Source organism: Helianthus annuus, chromosome 13 (genome assembly GCF_002127325.2).
Source record: "Helianthus annuus cultivar XRQ/B chromosome 13, HanXRQr2.0-SUNRISE, whole genome shotgun sequence".
Classification (NCBI taxonomy): Eukaryota; Viridiplantae; Streptophyta; class Magnoliopsida; order Asterales; family Asteraceae; genus Helianthus; species Helianthus annuus.
In genome coordinates this window covers 149,216,959-149,223,753 of record NC_035445.2, presented here as the reverse complement: position 1 = coordinate 149,223,753, position 6,795 = coordinate 149,216,959, and the positions used below count along the sequence as shown (strand labels likewise).

The following is a 6,795-nucleotide window of genomic DNA, read 5'->3' as shown; positions in this document are numbered from 1 at the left end:
TCGGGTCAGTTTCAGGTTAAACCCGCGGACTAACTTTTAATAATAAAACGAAAAAAAGTACTAATTTCAATTTTATTAACCCTCTAAACAACGTATGATTCAGTTTATGGTCTTCTAGCAACTTGATAGTATGGTCAGTTTAAATAAAAATCTTCCACCTTTAAGAAAAAAAGGTTAAGCAAAACAAAGTCAAACATACCTCTCTACATGACCAGGTCAAATCTGCAAGTCTTATAGTCAACAAACATAATTCTAGTTAACCCACCTTCATTACTACTAAAATATATTTTTTTAACGGCCAACAAAATATTTTATTCAAATTAACCGGTCAACAAAAATGTTAACCCGGAGATATTACATAGTTTACCAAATAAAAACATTACATCACACCCCCATAGAGTGTAACTCGAAATTACATCAATCTTCCCACGACAACGCATTGCATTTTGCCCTGTTTTTAACCCATAGGAAGCCATACGTTTTAATTTCATAGGGCTGTCTGCATGACCGATAATATTGCGCGTCTCCATTTCCTTGACCCGTGGCATTTATTTTGTATATCAACCAAATATTTAAGCTCAAGAATATAAAATCGGCTTAGCTTGCACCTGGTTTCTATGAAAGCCCATATTTGTTGTGCAACAGTACACCTAACAAACAAATGACCTTCACTTTCATACATTATAAGAATAAGAAAGAAGAATGAGAAAGGGAAAGAGACACATACACTATTCGAATATGCTTCAAAACACCGTAAATCGATTCAATGAATCCAACTGAACCTCCACGAACCTAAACACCAAATTAAACAAATCAATAAAACAATCAGTTGAATTATGATTAAAAGAAAACTGCTTCTAAACCTGCAGATTTATAGAATTGTTGATGGTTATATGGATTCCAAGGTCAGAAATGGAAGAAAGTAATCTGGTGATGAAGTTTTCCCGAAGTGGCTATTGACAGAAGAGTTAATTAAGTTGCTGAAATCTGTAAGGTGTAGGTTGTGCATTCGCATGTTAGATTGGGGCGATAGGTTTGATTGGATCGAGAGAGTTTGATCTCAACAGACAACGGAAGCTTCTCAACCCCCGCTACTTTCTTGTTTGTTCTATTAGTTTAAACCAAAACAAAGCCAAGCACCATCGGATAGTTAAAACGAAAACTTTAGTCGAGGCAAATATGCTTATGATAGGCTCAGAGTCTAGAAAACAACAATACCACCATGGTTGAAGGGAAGGTTGCAAGTAATGAACTACCATCCTTGAACCCTATCATGCCAAGGCAATATCATCAACTTTATAATCAAATGTATTGACTCATCATAGCCTTATGATAAAATATAACCTCTAGAAACACCGTTCTATGTCTTGAAAATCAGACATTAGTAGGTCGGAAATGGTAGTCTGTCGGCAAAAAGAGCCATGCGACCATGAGAAGATAAAGCAAGGAGAGCACATACATGTGGCTTGCTCTAGAAACCTTAGAAACAGGTCAGAATGGCATTCGACAAATAAATGCCCAAAACTTACTTAAAGCCAAGCGTACAAATTGGTAAAGCTTTAAGAAGTTCCCGGTTGATAATATAAAATATACGTTCCCACAAATAGTTTCCCTTAGCAACCAACATAGCACCAACTTACACATTCAAGAAGCCTTCAGCCGATCCTTGGCTCACCATCATTGAGCTTACAACATTAGGGCTTATAATAATCGGAACCAGAATACAACTTCATAAAACCTCTCAGATAAGCCCATGCTCACCATCATAGACCAAAACTGTAAAAATAAAGCAATAACCACAAATAAAAAATTAAGGACTTGCACTATTGAGGTCCACATACAAATCCAAACAACCAAAATCCCACCCCAGCTTCTAAATTCCCCCTGGTTATAGATTTCTAAAGAATCTATAAGAATATAAGACACTTAAATGTAAATTGAAAGGAAACTATTAATATTAATTAAAAGATAGATTTGCTTACAACTTGATATTATTAAGGTTATGTTAAAGTCAATTGTATGTTAAAATCGCATATTTTGAGAGACTTATTTTTCCTGTAGTCCTTCACATTCATTGATTTGATGAAACATAAACCTTACAAAAATCAAAAGCATGATAAAAATCATAATGTTGTATGGGAAAAACATTAGCACCAGGTGCTTACCTTCTCGTTGAGCTACTCTTTAAGTACTCTATTATCTCATGTTTTGACCAGTCAAAGAGAGTAGCATATGTCTCATATTAGAACTATATCTTTCAATAAATCACCAAAATACCCCTAGGGTGTTAAAATTATTATCTTGTCTATGATGTAGTTATGTGTGTGTGTTTTTTAAAAACACATACCTCAAGATCAAAGGACTTCTCATGTAAGTGTGCTTTTAGCTCAGAAACATACCATATAAAATAGGAAATTCAGCTTAGGTAGATGATTGCGCGACAATGATTCAGAAATCGAAGTATATATAAATTAAAAAAAAAAAGAAGTAACTACAACAATTTGTTTTGAGGATTAGGAATCAAAAGATGAATATGTAGATAACGATTTAACTCTTAATTCATAAGAGCATACCCATATGAAAGTAATCTAGAAGGACGACGACGTTATAACTGACGGATTATGCAATATAAGGTTGTGTCACATTTTCTTTCAAACAACTTAAATTTCTCAGCAAAGAGAAAAGATCTCCACCATTCAAAATACCCGCATCACAATGTGCATCAGTTCTCATGAGAAACAAAATCCAAGTTGCATACCTGGCTGAAGCGGCTGAAAACTTAGATCTTACAAACTCGAAAACTTAGATCAGCTGTTATTAGTTTCCTAGGATTCCATTTGGTCATTGACTATCAAGAACGCTGCATGGTCAGTGACTATCAAGAACGCTGCAACATCGTCCACATAAAAATGCACAGTTGAATAAAATATTTAAAATAAACTTTCTACAAATGCAGTGCAAATAAAGTTGCCACTTTAACTACAAATGCATAACTAAATAAAGTTGCCACTTCATCAATGACTGGACATAAGTCTGTTGTCTGCTGTCTGAAGATTAAGTATTTAAGTTTCTCCCAAGTTATAATATTGGTTAATTCGGGTCATGTTTGATCATAGAAATTAAGTAAAAGTTATAATAAGAAATATGTATATATATTAGGAATATTGGATTTTAGTAATCCCAACTATTCGTTGTTGGCCGCCAACAGTCCCAACTTTAAAAATAACCACTGGCAGTCCTAACTTTTAACATATTGGCCACCAATGGACCCTGACTAACAGAATCCCAACGCCATTAGTCTCCGGTCGCCGGAAAAACTTTTTTTGGCTGGAAATCTCATTTTTGGCCGGAAAACTCATTTTTGGCCGGAAAACTCAACATTTTCGTCCGGAACCTCTTTGTAACCTTATTATGGACCTTTGGGAACCTTTTTATAGTAAAAGTCCCAATTATTAAAGTCGTCGAAAAACTCCTTTTACGCCGGAAAGCTTCTTTTTTGCCAAAAAAAAAATTCAACTTTTTGGCCGGAAAACTCAATATTTTCGTCCCAAGCCTCTTTGTAATCTTAGATCGGACCTTTATAAACCTTTTTATGGACAAAAACGGTTTTCCGGCGACCGGAGACTAACGGCGTTAGGGTTCTGTTAGTCAGGGCCCATTGGTGGCCAATGTGTAAATAGGTGGGACTGTCAGTGGTTATTTTTTAAGTTGGGACTATTGGCGGCCAACAGCGGATAGTTGGGATTATTAAAATCCAATATTCCTATATATTGAAGTTACATTTACAATGTACAGATGTATAACTACAAATACAAATTACAAATTTATGAAAACCTTGTTTATAAACAACATTAGATGTTAACTTTCAACCCACTTTACCCGTTGGAGATAAAATGTAAACATAACCGACCAGTTCATAGTAAAGAAAAGTGGTCTGATCTAGTAACAATATGCATCTTATAATGGTAGAAAAGGAAAATAATGAATGGAATAAAAGCTTACTTACCTATGCTTTCAATTTGGATTTCTATTTGCATACAAATTCCTCCCTGTTGCAAACTGTATTAAATTTTACAATAAAAGTATATTACTAAAATGAAATATCTAAAAAAAAATAACGAATTGCTTATTGAGATAACAGAAGAGTCATAGTGTAGACGGTCAAATGGAACACAAAGTTAAGATACATCAGATGATTAGTCGAAGTGGTGGTACCAAACATGTGGTCTAATAGTTTGTCAAAGGCGGTGGTATTCCCTGAAGTCGATTTGTAAAGAACCGACATAACCTGAAATCGAAAGAAAAAAGAATCAAAGTAGGGGTCGCTTGTTAAAACGAAAACAAATTTGTATATTATAAGTTGAAACTGAAACATCCTTTAAATAATCATAACCTGGTTAGGATAAATCGACTTCACTTACCTCTCGAAAACTTTGAACTTGTCCGATGAGTTTGGTACAACAACTAACTTTTCGTTCTCCAACGATCTCGTTGTCTTCAAAGAAGGTTTCGCACATACGCAACACCCTTGTAGAAGCATTTTCATCTCCTATTCCTCCTTATAATGAAAAATTAGAAAAATAAACAACATATATACTATAAACATATCACTATAATCAACTATCCAAGGCCATATATACTAATAAAATTGTCTGATAATACAGAACTTGTTCATTAGGCAAGTAAAATCGAATCGAAAACAATCCTTCAATCGGCACCATGTCGGCAATTCCATTCATAACGAACAAATATATAATTAATTAAGCATACATAATTTCTCAAAAGCAAACTTAACACAGTGATTGAGAAAAAAGGAAGGAGTACCGATGTTGAATACAACATTAAAGCGTTTGGGAGATGCTTTAATGAAGTGGAAAGTCTACCAGTAACGTCATCAGTATGGTTTTTTCTCTTCCGGTCGCGTTTGGCCTGTGGTCTTCATCTCCATCGCTGTTTGGTTTCCTCAACGAAGAATCGTCAACCATTATCTGTCTTTTTTTCCTCTGGACAGAGGATGAGGGATAGGAGAAAACTGATAGAATGCTTGAGATGGCAGACGAAGATCACTAAATTAACCAAAATGAAGAACTTTAAACTCACAATGACGCCAGGCCCCACTTAATCGTACACACCTTCGCTAGGTACAGACGACTATAAAACGAATCACACCACAAAATGAATCACTGTCAACCTATGCAAACAAATATTCAATTGGAAAAAAAGTAAGAACGGAAACAAACCACTGAATGCATACCTGGATCGCATATTTTGATCGCCATCTTCTTAAATTCTAGATCAACGAAGTTCTGCGTAAAGATATAACAAAAAATTTTAAAATTGTCCTAAGGAAAAACAACATATGTTACAGGAATCAAGTAAAACCCCTAGCGATAATTTTAGATAAAACAATCTTCAAATGGACTCGACTATCTTCAAATTGTATTTCTGAAATACATATATAAGCAATGAGCTGAACTATGACGTACATTATACAACTGATTATGAAGTGTTGCAGAGGCAATAATATTGGGAATTTTTATAAAAAGAAAAAAAATGAGCTGAACTATGAGATATTTTAAATAAAATTCACTGCAATAAACTTAAACATGGTTACTGAACTATGAGACCTTTTTATGCTACAAAAGGGAAATTACCAGAGCTGATCCACGTTAATAACTTTAAGTGATCCAGATTCAATGATAGGATTAAGTGATTCCCACAACCATGACCACCATCATCATTGAGTCAGTATAACAACCTTCACATCCTAACTAATTTTAATAATCTCAATTAGTGGTTCATAATAGAAATTTGATTAGCACACATATAAGCTTTAATTATCACAAATATAGCATAGCCCATGGTAGACCAAAATGATTAAACGACTGTAATGAAATTGGTGCTCAAACACGATTCAAGATTCAGATTTTGGACTGAATAACACTTGTTTAAAACACTAAAATACGAACATATATGAATGATAACTACATTAAAGATCGAGAAGAGAATATACCTTCTGCTCAGTTGCTCTCAATTGAAATCTAGGGTTTGTAAATGGATCAGAGATAGATGAGAATCATGTGGAAAAAACAACAACAATTGCGAATCAACCAGATTGAAACACAATCGGTGAATTTTATACCTGATTGAGACTATCTTCAGCATCGTTGCATTCACCATCATTGGGACTCTGTTGCTTGTAGAACAACCCACATTTGAAAGATCCATCATTCCATTAGAATAAATCGGTAATAATCCTTGAAGAACTGCTGTGAATTCCTTTAGGGTTTACATAGGATGATGAAGGAGGAAGAAAAGAAACTCTGATTATAACGATATTAAGGAGATGAAGAGGGAAGAAAAGGAAACCCCGATTTGATAGAAAGGAAAGAGGAAAAGTAACGCTTGAATGAATGAGAAACGTGTGTAGAAAGGGACATAAGCATCTCTCGTTTTAGCGCTCATTCTTTTCCATCAGGGAGTAAGGATTTTGGCGGTCAATTGTGAAAAAAAGGGAGTAATCAAATGCCACGTTTCAAGTGATGGGTTAAACTAATGACAAGTGGCTAAAAATTATTTTGTTTTATTAGAAGTAGTAGATGTTTTCCAACTCAAGATCGTTAAACCACGAGTTGAAAAACCTAAAAGGAATGAGACCAAAATCAAATGGGTCGTAATCAAGGTAATAATAGGCGAGCGGTCCGATAAAGGGTGTTGCTAAATGCACTCCCATCTTCTTAATTTTTACTGATCGCACTCCCCCCTTAAAGTTTTTAAATAAGTATAATCAAACCT

At 34.6% G+C, this 6,795-nt stretch overlaps 1 long non-coding RNA gene across 17 annotated transcripts; it reads right to left on the bottom strand.

The window, feature by feature from the left end:
• Positions 1–270: 270 nt before the first annotated feature.
• Positions 271–6,483, bottom strand: LOC110899671. 17 transcript variants are annotated; one of them, XR_004876309.1, is made up of 8 exons: positions 6,143–6,483; positions 6,014–6,041; positions 5,655–5,771; positions 5,255–5,306; positions 4,422–5,151; positions 864–4,288; positions 728–792; positions 271–650 (listed from the first exon to the last, which is right to left on the bottom strand). It is a non-coding gene; the product is annotated as an uncharacterized LOC110899671 (long non-coding RNA). The 17 variants fall into 17 exon arrangements; XR_004876308.1 differs by having other exon boundaries at positions 5,655–5,767; XR_004876314.1 differs by lacking the exon at positions 5,655–5,771.
• Positions 6,484–6,795: the final 312 nt, after the last annotated feature.